This window comes from Hylaeus anthracinus, unplaced genomic scaffold, assembly GCF_026225885.1.
Source record: "Hylaeus anthracinus isolate JK02 unplaced genomic scaffold, UHH_iyHylAnth1.0_haploid 11989, whole genome shotgun sequence".
Taxonomy (NCBI): domain Eukaryota; kingdom Metazoa; phylum Arthropoda; class Insecta; order Hymenoptera; family Colletidae; genus Hylaeus; species Hylaeus anthracinus.
Window position 1 is genome coordinate 11,783,015 of NW_026534337.1, and position 17,755 is coordinate 11,800,769.

The 17,755-nt window shown below is 46.0% G+C and overlaps 1 protein-coding gene and 1 long non-coding RNA gene across 2 annotated transcripts in view; one reads left to right on the forward strand and one right to left on the reverse strand.

The window, feature by feature from the left end:
* Positions 1-17,755, reverse strand: part of LOC128888178 (protein jim lovell-like) — a 51,086-nt gene that overhangs the window by 16,610 nt on the left and 16,721 nt on the right. The gene's annotated exons all lie outside the window — the stretch shown is intronic.
* Positions 12-5,692, forward strand: LOC128888179 (uncharacterized). The gene is made up of 3 exons (XR_008460203.1): positions 12-353; positions 905-1,398; positions 4,575-5,692. It is a non-coding gene; the product is annotated as an uncharacterized LOC128888179 (long non-coding RNA).

The following is a 17,755-nucleotide window of genomic DNA, read 5'->3' on the forward strand; positions in this document are numbered from 1 at the left end:
CTGTTCAATCTTTTACCTCTCCGCCACACGCCGTCCTTCCGCCGGCACGTCGAACGCGTTTCACCGTTTCTACTTGCATGCACCCGCGGTCCATGCGGCTAGGGTCACCATCCCTTGGACTATAACAATGGTCCAGGGGTTGGACCGTGCTGGACGCGACGAAAACCATATACAGTGACCAGTAGTGTCGTGTAATTAGGGGATAATGCCACGCGAAAAATGCTACCGTTCAGTGAATTCACTTCTGTCGAGTTTTGCGTATGTTCGAACGAATTCTGTTACGTTTCGCGGTTTTGGTGATTGGATGGTAAATTTCATCGGGGTATTTTCGTACGCGGATTTGGGGATGAAAGGTATGTAGATAAATTGTTGTAAGGTACATCAGGATTGGGGCACTGCTTCTCTTGAGCGTAGGTTTGAAACTTGTTAGTACAGGTGTGAAGACTATAAACATAAACTTCGACAGATACGAAATTAAACTACATACTCGCGTTTCTAATCTACCTGGAATGTCGATACGAAGAACGATGGACATCAATTTAATATTTTCTACTATTCTTGATCACACCTTCATCGAAGACTGCACCAATGCCGCGTAAATTCAATAGTTTGTCATCAGGGTACCAACCCAGAGGAAGACTACTTTTAAAACTGTACTTTATCGAGAATAGGTTTTGTAACACTGGAAGAACGATGGACATCAATTAAATATTTTCCACTATTCTTGATCGTATCTTCATCGAAGACAGCACCAATGCCACGTAAATTCAATAGGTTTACATCAGGGTACCAACCCTGAGGAAGACTACTTTTAAAACTGTACTTTATCGAGAATAGGTTTTGTAACACTATTTGAGACTGTACAGTCGCATTAATTTCAGTACTTGAATCTTATGTGTTGCAGAGAATGTTTATTCGTTGGTTCCTTACACTGACGAATCGCAATGGGGTACCAACCCTAAAGAAGACTACACCTACTTTTAAAGAGCAGTTTCGAAAGTGTCCTCTCTGGAAAATAGGGTTGGTAACACTATTTGGGTCTATTCAAGCACGTTACCGTCGAATGTTTACGGTCCTTGGCAGACGATTAGACGCCGCTTACCTACGCTCGCTGGTGCTTCTTCCGTCTACCTGGGCGATCCTCGAATCGACCTGTGCCCCAAATATCGCTGCCTTCGATCGTGTCGCACCTGCTCCGGCAACCTGTGCTCCGTACCCTTGGTTAACTGACTGGTCGGTTCGTTCGCGGGGGAGTTTTCTCGACGCGGTCACCCCCGCTCGAGGGATTTGTAATCGAGGCGGTGCTACATCCTCAGGATTTGGGTGCTTCTTCGCCAGGTTATTGCTGCTCACCGAGGTTGTTCATCCAGGGAACAATGCTTGGACGGTTCCTTCGAGGTATGCGTAGGTGCTGACCAGGTTCGAAGACGTCGCGTTTCTTTTGTTTGGGCTTAGCGTTTATTACACAGGGAAAATGGGGAACCGTTGCACGAGTGCAGCTGTCTCGAGCTTCAATTTCAAATGAGATTAAAATTTATATCTATTTAAATTGAACATTCCTCTCGTAGAACGAGAATATTAATTTATATTCCAGGCGAGACGAGCAATTTCCTTAGGGTAAAACTAGGAAGTGCGCTCCACTTTTAAAGGAAAATCAATGAAAAAGAAGTATTTTCCTGTAATTATTTATCTTATCGGTCGAATTATATTAATTTTTCATTTTCCTTCGAGATTGCCTCTTAATTGTAAACCTATTCTAGGAAAAAGTAGCCGGAAATAATTATTTATTTATATTTACCGATTAAAAGGGAACAACTTCTTCTCATGACTTATTCTCAGTTCATTCGTTAGTAGACTGCGGATTTTTATGTATTTATGGCGAATGAAAATATGAGGAAATCCGTGAAAATGTACGTAAATGCAAAAGTATATAAAAGCCTGCACAAACTTTTATATAAGTTTACATTTTTATTCTGTATCTGAATCTAAATGTGATCTGTTTATGAATTTGCGTAAATATCGACAGGTCTATTCGTTGGAAATTTTATTTCAGATATTGGCGCAAGTGCAACTATTGTAATCGTTTATGTGATTATTTATGGATAATGCATTTATCTAGTGGAATGCTAATATTAATTAAGAAAGGCAACGAAAGTAAATTGTTTAATCGTTAGCCAAAGAGCTCGATGCCAAGCAACAAGCAGTCACCATAAGTCAATGATGCTGCTGATTGTTAAAATTGAATATTTACGTTTCCTTGGCACACCGCGAATTATTCGAGTCACGCAAATGAACGTATAAATGTATAAATTAATGCAAGACTAGTCTGAATAATTCACATCTGCTCGGAGTGAAATTTATTACCTACAATTGTGCGTTTAAAACCGAAAGCACATCAAGTTCGGTTCAAGATGAAGTTTTCTCGTCGATCTAAAAATGTTAAATATACGTATCGCATTGTGAAATGAAGCAAATATGACTTGATAACCGACCATAGAAATATTTTACGGCGTAAAAAATGGGACCAGCTTATTATCGAATAAAATATGACACGAATTTATTCGACGAAATGGTTCCCCAATAGCGTAATTGCACGACACGTCCGTAATTTTCTGAGATTTAATCCGGAGGAAGACAATCGGTCATCGCGTAATCCGGATTTAAATATGATTGAACATGAATGGAATTATTTGGACCGAGCAAGAATAGAGATATACGGATCGTTAGGCGGGGATATTTGAAATGCTTCGATGTAGATTGACAAATAATTCCAAATAAATTAATTAGAAACTTCTTAAGTCTGCAGAAAGCGCCAACGGAAAATATCGATTCCTTGAAAATAATTGTCATTTTCCTACGAGATCGGAAGAAAAGAAGTGAAATTTCTATCAAGTTTGAAATAAACAATTCGGTTTGAAAAATTGAACAAAAATGAAGGAAATAGAAAAAGAAAATAGAAGGAGAATAAGCTACAAATGATCCATAAATGATCCATAAACGCGAGGTCACTCGAGCCTCCCCTAGAGGTCCTAATCACCAAGGGTTACTCATCATCGTACCCAACAACTGACTCATTACACCTCACCCAAGAAAATAACCTAAACAAATAACTTTACTATCCCCCCGGCGCGTTCTTTTACAACATCCCCCAAAACGGTTTCCAAAGCCCCAATCGACTTTGATACCCCCAATCGGTATCTCTAGTCATCTCCAAATAACTCCTGGGTGGGGTGCGCGTCCGCTGTTAGGCTGCGATCGTCGAACCGCTGGAAATTAATTAGTATTCCATTAATAATCGCGCTAATTAAAAGACTCCGAAAATCCAGTTGGTCGGCAAGTTTCGAACGTCGTATGGGAAGTGAAATGGTGACTGGGGGCATGCGGGGGTTGTTCTGCATGGGGCTACCGAGCGAAGGTGGGGCAACACAGGCGTGAAGGGGGTTGAGGTGGTCGGAGGAAGTACCCACTTCCTGTACCCATTCACCCGTCCTTGTGTCCCTGTTTAAGGGTTTCGCCAGTGCAGCCTGGTACCACTACACCCTCTCCCCCCTGAGCGAGCCAAGCTCAGTCACCCCCTGCCGGCATCGTTGCTGCCACTACCACTGCCGCGTCCTTTCCAGCTCCCCGAGCCAACCACCCCCGTATCGCCCCACCATCCGCGGAAGAAGCGGTCCCAGCGGTTCTCAGCCGTTTGGTCGCGGCGCGCACCACCTATACAGAGTGTACAGATATATACAGGACAGGTTTGGTGGGGCGGGTGGTGCTGAGCACGCGTCACGAGGCGCTAGAAAAGCAAAGGTGCCCACGGATGTATTTTTTAATTATTGATTTTAATGACGAGGGGAGCCGCTGCCAACGCCATCTTGGATGCTGGGCGGAGTAAGAAGCGTCTCTCTCTCCCTCCCCTCCGGCGACCCCTCGTCCTCCTCGTCCTTCTTCGGCGTGTACTCTTTCCATCTTTATTCAGCGTTCGTCCGGCGCTCTCTACGTGGACTCTTTCCTCTCTTGTTCTTTCGCTTCTGCACGCGGTTCGCTCCGTGCTCTCACCCTTTCCTTCTGTCTTTTCATCCTTTCCCTCCCTCGCTCTTCGTCCTCCACCTTCGTTTTCTCTTCCTCCTGCCTCTTTCTTTCACCTCTTTTCTACCGTTTCCTCGCTCTTTGTACCAACCCCCTCCTCCTCTTCCTCCTCCGCCATCCGAACTCTTCGTTACCACCTCCCTCCCCCGTGAACCCCTTCCAAGCGCCTTCGCGGATCCTTCGCAGGTTACCCCCGCGACGATGCCCTCCTCCTTTTCTTCTCCACTAATGCCGAGAGATAGACAGATGATGATTAAGAAAGCGCCGCTACGTGTGAGGACAACGCCGCGACGCTCTACCCCCTCTTCGAGGTTCCGCTCGTTCGTGCCCCCTCCACCATCCGACGTGCTTTCTTCACGATTTTCCTATAGCTTCTACGTCCGCGAACGGTCCACGCAGTCTCCTTCGTTTTTTTCTTTTTTTCTTTTTAGTTTTTCCATCCAAGCTTGATTTTCCGTCTGATTCCTTCTATCGTTTTTACTTGGTCCTTTTTGCAGGGGGTCCAGGGGGTTCCTCACGTGTTACGAGAGGGCGAATGGTCCTTGGCGATTACGGGAACGTTGCTTGGGGATGGAAACTCTTGGACAGAGTTTTAGACGAACGATTCGAGGATGTTTAACTCTTACAGCGAGGGGATGTACAGTTTGATGGCGTAGAACTGGTAAAGTTTGATAGTGATTAGTAGACTGCGGATTTTTATGCGTTTATAGGAGAATGTGGAAGAAACACAGTCTAGTGTTTATATAGGATAAACTTAGGCGAATCTAAATTTTTCAGAAATATTTCCACGAAGCTTTTTGCTCGAAAAGCACGATAGAGGAAATGCGCCGTATGTACCGAGATATTAAACGAATTAGTATCTTCTTCTTGCTCTGCTCTTTGATTACTTCTTCGCAGCAGAAAGTTTACGGGCTTATTCATTAAACATTAAGTTCATTATATTTTATATTACGAACAAGTTAGTTGCGGTAGTGAACGAAGTTTAATGAATTCTACTGAACGTTTCCGCCTTATTAAATTTACTTTTCAAAATAAATACATTATGTTTCAAAACAGTGGTATGAATTTTTCATATTCTTAGAATAGCCCACTTTCAACATTTCAATACGTTAATACCGTTACTCTAGTAATTGTGTAACGACAGAATAGTCAAAGTTCAGGTATCCGTTCTCGTAATAGATCCAACCGTACCTCTGCCGTGTTATAGAGCTGTATAGACACATGACTCAGAGACCTCAATAAAAATGACGTTGGGACAATGGTTTGCATTGAAGTATTTTTCTGGAAACGAGTGACGGTTAGTTACTTCCTTAAATTGCGGTAATTCCTTATGTTCGCGCCCGAGCACAGGTACGCCGGCTACCTGCGTGTGCACCTGACCACACAACGTCCTCGTGTGCAACGTGCACCCAAGTTTTCTCGGAACGGCCACGGAAAAGGTGTTTTCGATCGGCTCGAGTGCTCCCGCGAGTCATAAATGTATCTTTCGAAAATTCGTGTCGTTTCCTTCGGTTAATTACACCTGAACAGGATACCATTTCGGGGTACGACGGCAATCGAACAGTGAAAACGGCTTCGTGGGAATCGATACCTGCCTTAGGAAACGTTTAATCTCATCGATTGTTTCTGCGATCGGTCGAACCGGTGAAACCTCCTCGGTGAAACTTAATTTCACACCTTACCGTTGGAAAGAATGCATTTTACGAGCGCATGCACGCTTTCCTGTGTTTTTGTGTATAGTAATGACGGTCTGCGGCCTCGCGAGGAAGCAATGAAACGCGTAGATGGTAGACAAAGAATTAAGACCGAAAAGAAACGGAAAACTGTAGGTATTCATTGCAAATATAATATTTATTGTCGTTGTTCATTATGGTGAAATAATCATACATGAGAAAATTTCACCTCGAGAAAATCGTCGCAAAGAAGACCTACATCGTTACTTTATAAACTCATTAATTCAATGCCTCCATACACAAAATAAGCTAATGAAATCAGCGTGGTATCCAAACAGAAGTGTGACATTAAGCGTGAAGAGGTGTGCAACGATACTAGCGATCGATAATGTTAATTGGCATGGGAAGCAAAAGTTTCCGAACATTCTACAAAATCATGAAGGTACATGTACCTACGTGCACTTGAAACAGAACTTCGCTATGAATTTCTTATCTAAAATGAAATTTATATTTCCTCGGCGTTTTAACTTAATAATTTCTACGTTCGAGATACGCTGCAGTAACATTGATATAAATCGTTATTTTTGCCGTTCCACTATAATTTCCACGCCATAAAATTCGTGGTAATGATCCTTCAATCCACTAAAACCTATTATGTACATACACGAATCGACGATGGAAGTTACTTAAACATATGCAGGATCGATATTAGAGCGAAGACGAAGATTCATACGCTAGGTATGCGGAGGAACCATGAGAATACGCGGCAGCTATGGAGTGGTCGAACCGCAGCACCCCATTGTGAATTAATTACCCAGAATCGTAGCAGGGGAGGTGGCACGTTATATACTCCACGGTTCGCGACAATGCCGCGTCACGATTTTGTTAATTCTAACTCGCTTGTACTACGTGTGTCGCCTCACGGTACGTGTATGCTAATAGATCCCCTATCGATAATTTTAACGTAGTGTGCGCTGATATTTCGTGACTCGTTCACGTATACCAAGTAGGGTGCTCGAGAACAAGGCGAGTCATTATGGAAATATCAAAGCAACCTGTTCACACTATAACAGCGATGGGAGTTGATTTTTAAAAATTATAGTTCTCGTTGGGAACGTTTAATTTCTTATTTCATTATTAATATTTCGAGACTACGAGTGCAACGCGTAGGTATAAAATTATGTTTTGTTCGACGATCCCCACATCCTAAACTGTTAATTACTCCTGACACCTTATCCGTTCCCAGTAAATTATTTACCATTTCCTCTGCGTCCCGATCGAGAATTTATCCATCGCGGTTGGAGAGTCGAGCGATGGGAAATCAAAGGGTCTTCCCTTGATTCGACCGGCTACACTTACGCTCGAACGTTTTATTCTCTTGCTCGCTCTTAGCCCCGATACAAGATAGAGAACTCAACGACGGGGAAAAAGAAGCACTCGTCGCGTGATGTGGTAAAGTAACGGGAAGTGTACCCGTGGGTGGAGGTGGGTTCTAGCAGAAGGAAGAGGTCGCGAGAGAGAGAGAGAGAGACGAACGATGGATCAGAGGAAGGCAGAAAAGAACCTCGCGAAGAAATAAAACGAAATCGAATCGCAGCAACCTTCGGAGGCTTATACCGTGTCGCAGGACTCGGTGTGTCCGAGCGAATTTCTAAGCGGCGCAGCGCCAAGAAACGCGAATCGACCCCACCCTTAATCTTCTATTATATTTCAGTCGCGTTCCAAACTTTCTGGATGTGACGCTATTTGTGCTCGACTGGGATTTACAGCGACCGACACCAGCTTGTGAAGAGGGGAAAGGGGAGAGGCTTGAAGGCATAAAACAGTAGCGATGAGTAGAAAGTGGTAAGACGGTATTAGATATTGGAGTAGCACCGACCCACGACCCGCTAGCCCCCTGCATAGCTCGGGCACCTCGGGTTTGCTAGACCCGTACTGTAACTATGAACAAAGCATAGCTACAGCCCCTGAGGACCATATTGCAACATTATACAATAATTCTCGAGTGAACTTATTGCGTCAACAAACGAAGAAGCTCTAGAGAAAGTACACCGTGCGACTACTTCACAGGGATCTTCGAAAAACCTGAGCGTGTACTTGCCACTACACATACGTCCACGAACATCCTTCACATGGGAACTTATTATTGTGTCACGTTGCCACGGTGTACGAGGCTAATTGTAAGTTGGACGTCGAGGTAGCGGAGCCGAGCCAAAGAACTGTTGTGCAACAGTGTAGGGGGATAATTGTAGTTCGCTCTTGACGCTTCGTGTGTGGTTGTCGATGGTACGTTCTTTCGCGAGGGACGTGTTTAGATAAAGGGAATCCACGTGGACGTGGATTACTTTGCGCGCGACACAAACACAGCCACGTCGAAGGGGGAAGCGTTCGAGGAATGGGGGCGTGCGTACGCGTAAGAAGAGAAAAATCGGAGGGTAAACAGGAAAATAGAAACTACTAAGCGGTTGTAAGTGAAGGCGGACGAGAACGAGAGGAGGAAGGTGGAGTGTTTTATTTGAACGTCATTCGCTTTATGTACCTATAGTCGTAGCAATGCTTCCATGGTCGATTCGTTTTAGTGGGGTGTGATTATTAACATGCAAAACAAGAAGTACGAACGTGTTTGGTTTGTTTCGAAAATAAAAATGAAAATATTATTATTCATCGTAGGACGAGCAATTATCTTTTTTTGAAAAAGTAATCAAATCAGACATAGGTCCGACATGAGCTTGAATACATCAGCGTACACTACAAGATTAAACTCATAACGAATCAAACAGGACAAATCAGGTCGCCAATGACCCAGAAGACTATGCAACACAGACCAGTCATCGATCGAAAATAAAAACTTGATCAAACTCGAAAGACTTCCTCGAACCCTTGCACCAGGATAGCCAAGCCTTGTTCGTGTCCACGAAGAGATCCCAGCCCGTAAAGGTTGCGAGGCAGGACGTTCTCGAAGACGTCGCGAGGGTAAGGACAAACAGTAGAGCGTTTGGAGGGAGCGTCACCTTTTCTTAAAATGCGTCCCGCGCCAGCTACGTCGAATCATCCTCCGACCGAGAGGGTAGCAGATCGCCGAACTCTCTTCGTCGTACCCTTCGTATCCGGCTGCGTGCTCTCATAGGCGCCGAGCGTTGATGAGTCGAGGCAGGAAGACGTGGAGAGGAAACGAGGGCGTGTAGGATAAGGTGGGGTGGACGCGGAGGAGTTGGAACGACCATGAAGAGAACGAGCGCGAGCGAGAGGGGTCGAAACCAAGGACAGCGGACCGGAGAAGGAACGAAGTCGGGCAGAGTGGAATGAGTTAGAGACGGAGGTGGCGGAGGTGGAATTAATGCACGCACCGGGCCACGCACCCAAACCCCTTACAGGCAGCCAGCCTACTTCGTTATACGACAAGTATAAGAGGAGAGCACAGAGACTTTTATTGATCGCCTGGCAAAAACTCAGGAACCCTCATTTCGTGCTCCGTACCCCCGACTCTTACCCAGCGAGCTTCCACCAACCATCCCCCTTCCTCCGTCTTTCTCATACCCGCACACCCCCTCGCGCCCGACGTCCCCCTTTTGAGGAAAAAGTGGGCTGCCAACGTCGTCGTTCTACTCGTCGTTGTCGTTGCTGCCGCTGATACCGCTGCTCCTCTCCCGATAATCTTTTACACTTAAGGTCTTCGCGTAACCCTTTTCCTTTCTAAGAATCATCCCGCTTACGTGTCGGACCCTTCCAACCCCCGCTAACCCATTCAACCCCCGGGGTTTCGTAGTTCGCTGCCCTTTCTCTTTCAGCGCTCTACCCTTTTTCGCGTATCTCGCTCGCATGGTCCCTGCCTCGCGTTCCTTTCCTCTCTTGTTCCTGGATCCACGTCTCCCTTGATGCTTCTTAACGTTATCTACCACCTGCGAGGGCCAGGGGATCCTGGGGCGACGTAGTTGCGCGTTCGAGTTTCGACGAGCGTCACGGGTGAATCCAAACGGATCTCGAGACGCGAAATTGTACATTTCTTTCTCGAGATGTATGCAAAGCTTTCTGACCCTTCGTATTTTCCTCCTTCCAGTTTTTTTTTCCGAGACCCCTCTGGTAATCCTTGGCTCTCCTGCTCGGGGGCATCGGACGATTCACTGGAACACCGAAGAAGATGACGCCGAGGGGTGGCGAAAGTTCTCCGGCTGGAGTTTCAAGTTTATCGCGGCCGAATTAGAGCGAAGCCCCCGTCGAAGCGTCGATAGACGAAAATTATGCGTCGGGATTATGGGCGATTCGCAGTTCAGGTAATTTCGGCCCACGACTGGGCGAAAGAAAACCTATCGGGGAGGCGATCAATGGATGTTCGTTTATCGATGATGATTTCCACGCAGACTTATACTTTGGGCCTATTTTTGGATTGTTATAACGATGCACAGTTTTGAGGTTTGTTGTACGAATATGTATGGGATCGACTGTATGTTAATAAAATTTCTATGTATGCATGTAGCTTAGATTTTCGCCATTTTTTCACGCGTTTACGATAACTCCTGTTAATGTATTTGAAACTTGACTAGCAAATTGTACATATGCATACTACGTAACGTTATGATGTGATTAGGTTACGAGGACAATTTTGTATATATTAATGTACCTGTAACCTCCTCCATGTATGAGAAATGAGAAAGTTTAATAATATATCAATAGTGAATCCTAAAATCAGCCACCGAGTAAGTAATATCCGTCACCATTTTCTCAAGTGGAAAATATATTTCCACGCAGAATGATGCACAAGATAAAAGAAAGAGCGATGCGTTTCGTTATGATATATCCGCGGCGCAATTCGAAGGTATATTCGTTGGGAAAAATGGGACGGAAACCGTGACGTTTAAGGCTTGAAAAAGAATGGCCATTGTCGAGGAATCACGCAACTGTGAATTCCAACCGTCCACGCACCTCCGGTTTAGATACAAAAATTACGGTCGTATCACCGCCGCGAGTAAGGTTTCTGTCCAGCCCCTATTGTTCCGTTACGTCTATAGAGAATGCAGTGGCAATATAGGGCTTTTAAAGCTTAAAAAACCTAAGTATGTGAAGTCTGGAGGCGAATGTACCCCAAAACGGAGGTCTGGTTTTTGTGCGAGGGGACGCGACCGTGGAGGCGGTAGAAAATGGAGAGGGTAAGAAACGGTGAACGGGTAAGATGTGTTTGTTCCACACGAGCTATTGTCCGCCAAGACTACCTTTCCATTGTTTGTTACAGTCTCGCCCTCTCTCTTTCAACAACACGTTCTCCCCTATCGGTATCTTACATCGCGTCCAAGCTTTATACCGCGTTTCTCCGGCTCGAATATTTTCGCTGCTTTCCGCTTTCGAAAAATCTCGACTCTTCGCGTAAGACTCTATTCTATATATATATATATATATATTTTTTTTTTTTTGAATGACGATTTTGAGAAGAAGAAGTGGTTTGGTCACAATGGAATTATATGTAGAAATGGATACACAAGTTATACATGTTTTCGTTATGAATATATACATATGTAAAGTTTATTCGTGTACATATGTATAGGCGAATTTCTTTAATAGACATGGAACGTACGAATCCTTATGGGCCTGACTGTAATTCATTTAAAAAATAATAACAAAAATACACCGAGAACGTGCACAGTTGACCAGTGCCTATTGCTCGTCCCAACCGGCGAAATATCAAAATCCAACTTCTCCGAGCCGCGCGCGTGTCCCTCCTCCCTGCCGCGGATACAGATTCTCTCGCGTCAAATCACGAGTTTCTCCTCCCTCGACTAATTACTTAATTTAACGGGGAGGGGAGGGTGGACGAGTGTACTTATCCGTGTAGCACTTAGAAAACGACAAAAGTCCCCGAAAATCGAACACAAAGCGAGCCGCGAGAAGCGGTAAAATGGTGACAGGAGTAGGGGAGGGTTGGAAAAACGTAGAAAACTACAAAAGATTTCAATCTGTCGGTCTTTGTAGGAGCAAAGCGTTTGCACGTGCACACAGAACCGCGCGGTCTCATTCACCTACCCGTCAGGTGGGCGAAGGGGGCGGATAGAGGGGGTGGGCACGCGGCGTACGTAGCGCAACTTGTACCTGGCCCGAGCAAAGTACTCTGTCGGTGCTCTTTATTGTCATACACTCGGTGCACCCCGGCCCCGCTATAATAATAATTAAAGTTCCGTGCACACAATCATAGTAATGGCCGCCGGTGGCACCGGTGTTGTCCGCCCGCGACGTCGACGAACGGCCAGACGCTCGAAACGAGAGAAGCGAACGCGAATAACCCGACCGACGGCGCAGCCCAGTGCCGTCACACTCGAGTGTACGGAGAACTCACCCCTGCGCCCCGTCGCGCGGACCAGACCAAGGAGAACGATGACGAGGAAAGGGGCGCAGGGGTTGAACGTTGTCGTACGACGAGGAACGACGTCCAGTCGAAGGCAAGACGGTGAAAGAGAACGAGAGAGAGAAAAAGTGAGAGAGTGACGAGCGTTGGGGGATGAAGGTGTGCTGGGGGGCGATGAGATGGTAAGGGGAACACCTCCTGGAAATATTCTAATAAGCAAAATTTTCGCTTTTGTGTTTAAGAAAAGAGAAAGAAGTGGCGGCGAGTACCGCTCGCGGAGAGGGTAGGACCGACGAGAGGGAGCAAGATCGGAATGGAAGCGCGGAATGGAAGCTCGGAAGGAATCCTGGCCTGGCCCTGTACTCTTCTGGTAGTCGCGATGTTGATGGTGGTGGGTAGCGATACCGGTCTTCAAGGAGTTAGAATCGAGGAACGAGGCGGCCGGGTGAAGCTGGAGGAGTTGGAGGCGGGGGTGGGTGGGTCAGAGGGAACAAGGAAATGAGAGGAAAGTGGGGGAGGGACGGACGTGCAAGTAAGAGTTCGACGGATGAAGAAGAGGAAGAAGAAGGCGAAGAAGACGGACCGAGGCACGGGGGTTGAGTTGGTCGTATTGTCTCAGCGGGGTGGTTTCTCGCGGGCTGCGGGGACCGAGGAGACAGATCGCGGAGAGGAGGCGAACGCGAGAGGGCGGGGGGGGGGGGGGAGGGGGGGTTGGGGCGGGTTCCCGTTCGGGGGATGAGAAGGACGAGGAGCAGGAGGGGGCAGGAGGTTAGGCAGTCGAAGGAACGAAGTGGGCGGAAGAAGAAGCGGAGGCAGAAGAATGAGAAAAGAAGAGGGCGACCGGTGGGGAGAGGGTGCGGGGTGCACGGCGGCGAAGGGGGTAAGACGCTGCATGAAGGGTTGGAAATGTAGATAGAATTTCTTCATTTCACGTCCTTCGCCCCACACCCTCCCTTAGCTCACCCTCGTCGACCGCCACCGCGATCTCCACCCTCCCCCTCCTGCTCCTTCGCCGCCCGCCTTCTTCGTCTTTTCCTATGCTACCATTTCTCTTCTTTCCGCGCCATCCCCCTTATCCACCCACACCTTCTCGACACCCCTCCGCCAACCCCCGACCCTCTCCTCTCATTTCACCCATCCCCGCCATTCTTTCTCTTAAGACTCCGCGGCAGAGGAATCGTTAAAATCTGGCCGTACCCTCGGTACCCACCCTACCTTGCTACCCTCCAATGACCTTCTTCTCTCTCGCACCCCTGCAATCTCGCAGGCTCTTTTCTACTTTCTCCCGTTGCCTGCCGTCGGAGCTACTGGCCCCCCGCTAACACCCACCCACCCCCGCACAGTCACCAGCCCTTGAATGCCGCTCAGTCACTACTTACTTTCACGGGTGGTTCAGAGGGATTCGTGGGGGAGGTAGGAGGACCGCTGGGTATCCCGGTGGATAGTATTCCGGTATTAATCGGATGGAGAGACTTGTATGGGAATTTTTTAGATGTCCCCACCCCCTTCCCCCAACCGTCCCCTCCAACGTCCGGAAACTGCCGTCATTGTGGAAGCCAGAACCGATTCGGTCGATGATTAGAGCTCGTTATCGTTAATGGCAATTAATGCGAAATCACTCGCGACGATTGTTACCCCGTTATATGCAATTGGATTCGATGCATGCGCTCGAATAACTTGGGAATGGAGTTGGGGGGATGCTGGAATTAATTTATGTGAAATTATCAAGATTCTTCTTGGAGGGGAGAAATTATTGTAAGAGGGGGGAGGGTGGGGTTGTTCTTTGTTATCGGTAACGCCAATAAAAAAGTTTAAAACACATGTGTCAAACTAACTGGCTTCCACACTAGCTTCGACTAAATTGTTCAATTATAACAAAGTTTCTACCATCTGTTACAAGTATTACCTCCCTTCCTCTAACTTTTACCAGTATCCATCTTCGCTACTTTCCTCATTTTCTAAATATTACATTTCTCAAATAAAAAACACCGAAAAAATCTTGCACGTGTCCCTGTTACTCTCTGTATTTTTTAATAGCATTGCAACTTGTCGTGTACATCATTATCTAAGCGTAGAATTGCCTAACAGGGAACATCGACGAACAATTTCGCAGTGTCAAGTTATCCCGCGGTATCCTGCGTACTTTTAGCACCGCTGGTGGATACAAGCGGTGCCAAGAAACGGCGTAACATTATAATTTTAATTAAGCAGTTTGCTCTTAGACGGTTAGAGTTCATCGTGGTGAATCCCAAAGTAGTAAATCAGTCCCCGAAGTTCACGACGTAGCGCATGGATTTAGGGTCAAAGACGATCGCGTCGTCGGCTCTTCTTCCTCTTTTGCTTCCCTCGAAGCAAAACAGTGACAAGGGGTAACCAGAGTGTTTTCGAGCGACGCTCAAGGGTTATTGTTTCGGGTACTGTGAATTTACATTATTTCCTCCGACCGGTCTCATTGTTCGTTCATTTTTGAACATTGCATTCTCAGTCACGAATCCGTCGTCGTTCCTGCGTCTCGCGATACATTTGTATAAGCGTAATTACTGGTGCGATGGCGCTCTATGTTTTTCGTAATTAAAATCAGTCGTTCTGTTCCCCCTCCCCCCACAGACTCTTTCCTTTCATGCGTTCGCATTGTGAGACACAGGAGCCAAGCCCCGATGTTACCTTTATCATGTCACATTCGTTGAATTCTTCGCGGTGGATTGTCTTCGATTGAGCCGCGAGGGTTCGAATGCATTCAGCTTTTCACGCATCTTTTATATGGGTCGCTAGTGACGATTTTCTGCGATGTGTGGCACCAGAGACGGTTGCAAAGTTTTACATTTGAAATGGGAATTTAATAACATTCGATCACTTCTGTATGTTAAAATTCGAAAAACCGTGTCTCATATATCTTTTACATTTTATCCCAAAAATCTTCCGAAAAACGACGGTTCAATTAAGACACTCTTTGGGTTACTGTGGACTAAAAAAATTAAAAATGCAGGTGTTTATGTTACGTGTCATTCAGTTTGGAAATTTCATGATAGAATTTAGATTAGGATGAATTATTAATAAACATTGGTGGAACATTTTCGCGCAAGATAATTTTATTTTCTTGGCTAGAGACGCGGTTTTTTATTAACAATATAACGCGTTTTAATGTTAGTTTCCAGTCACGACATGGTTTGCGAGAAGAGTTCCGAGCCCAGCACTTGAGAAATGACGAGATGCGACGCGGACAAAGCGTTCACGGTATATACTAGGGTATTTAGCGGAGAGACGGTGACACTAGCCCTTAGTCACTAGGTGAATTGCGAGTCGAACTTGGCGAGAGGTCGACGTTTGGATTAGAAAGCGCGACGCAATGAGTTACATGTTTTGAAGATCCAACTGTTCGATGGTACCCTTAGAAACTCGGACTAAGAACACACTGGTCTAACAGAAGTCATCCTACATTATTACCATGTTTTTATATGGTAATAAATTGCACTTTTAATCGAGAAAACGAATTGAATATAAATTTTAACGTTTCACGATAGCATGTTTTCATTTTAAACATCGTTTTTGCAGGAGACTTCTAAATTTTAACGTAAAAGAAGTGTGAGGCATAGCTATCTGAAATTTAATGTACATATTCATTCGCGTTTGTTCGTGTTCAACATACGATTGGAGTAGTCCTCTTCATCGCAGTCGTATCAACGAAGGATATGGGTATTTAGCTAGCGAGTAAGATGAATGTCGAGTAAAAAATACGGGCAGAGTATTCTTTCCCAAAAAGTAACTTCCGCGAAGCTCATTATCTCCTATAATAAATCAACAACGACTGTCGGGCGGAACACGCGATCGCCAGCGGAGGAACCGCTGGCTTTAACGTCGCGACGATAAATTTCTGAAAGGCGGATGACATCAATTACAGTCGTGCGTGTTCCGTCACGCACACAACAGCGTTAGGCCAATCAAGTGGGATACTGGTTAGTACCGATACGTATTTCTCAAACGTTGCATTGAGGTGTACTACTTAAATTCTGCTTGAAAAATTCAATCCATCAACACTCGGAAACATCCTCCGTTCCAACGTCCCGAATTTTCTCGATACCGCATCGTCACCAACAACGACAGACATAAGAGCACAGTGAATCAGTCTTTCAATCGCGATATCAATTTAAACAATCGTGGCCACGTCGTCAGGTATCGCCTTAGAACACGTTCAAGTCCCCATCGTTAACGTATCCTCCTCTCACACGGTTGCCCCGCGAATGTAACATGGCGTTGACGACGAGATGTCTCGAGCATCCCGCACGGTCGATCCGCGTCCTGGCAGCTCCGTTCCTTTGTTTCGTCTCTAACAAAGTCAATTCGCGGTAAAAAGTTCCGGCGCCTGTAATTATTTGCATCCACGCGTCGGAGCGACGTCTGCGCCACGAAAAAGGGGTGCAGGAGGGCGGAGGGTAGGGAAACTTATACGGGATCCGCGGGTGGCAACCCTCCGACTTGCGTGAAAAATATGTAAAGTATTGATTGCATTTTATAATTACTTGGGAGCCGGTCGTCTTAGCTACCCTATCCACTCGCCCTCACCCTCTCGGCGTTCTCACACCCTTCTGCTGCCATCCACCCCGAACGATCTCTCTTTCTTCGTCTAGTGTCTCATTTCCTTTGCCGCTCTCCCTCGCTCAGACCGTTTCCTTCTTCTCCGAGCGGTTAGAAAACAAGCGAACACGATCCACGAGTTATGCGCGTATTCTTATGCGATCGCGACCAAATCAGCGAGATGGTCGGAGATCGGAGACGCGGTCCAGTAAGCGGGAAATGGGCTCCAAAGTCTCCATAATAATCTGTTCGATCAGTTTGGCAAGGTGTGACCCTGCTTCGAATCGCGATGACTCTAAGAGAGATTTGTCTTTTCGTCCTCGTCGGGGTTTTGTTCGATGCAGCGCAGGAAAGTTTGCGCCAGGCAAGGGACGGGCAGGGTAGCGAGACAAGGACCGAGATACAATTAAGATTTATCTAGCAACGCAAAGCGGACTGATTAAAAGTTGGAATGGTACTTTACAAACACTTCATTAATAAACACGGTTTTAGGAAGACGGCGAGTTCGCAGTAGTTTTTCGAGCCCGCTCGACGCGTAGCATTTGTCAGGCGTTCTGGATTCGAGCGAGTCGCGTTTAATACGCGAAAGGGAAACGTAAATATTTTATCTACCGCGGAGTGGAACGCTGTGCGTGGTCAGCGTTTTAGGTGAGCTTGGGGAAACGTCAAAATTCTGTGAATGCAATTATTTTTCAACATTTGATGCAATCAACGGAAAAAAATGAAGGAAACGTCTACGAACATTAGTTACCAGTAAATAAACTAAAGTAAACAAGCAATATTCTTTGGGACAAATAGGATCCACTATTATCCACAAGGCACACGGTAGCGTTTATCTGTCAGTTCCGAACGATCCTCCCGTTCTCATTATCATCCAATTAAATTCATCGTAAAGCTAGACTACCCCATAAAACCTCGTTAAACGATAGAAAATTGAAAGACAGTGGGATACACGGCCGGCCGTTCGATGACTACTTAAGCGTCTTCTCGAACACTCACTAATCGTTAATTACTCGATAGCTATGAAAACTTTCAATCTGAAGCAGGACTTTCACATGTAAATTCACCTGGCACCAGCAATAACTGCCCCCTAGAACTGGTG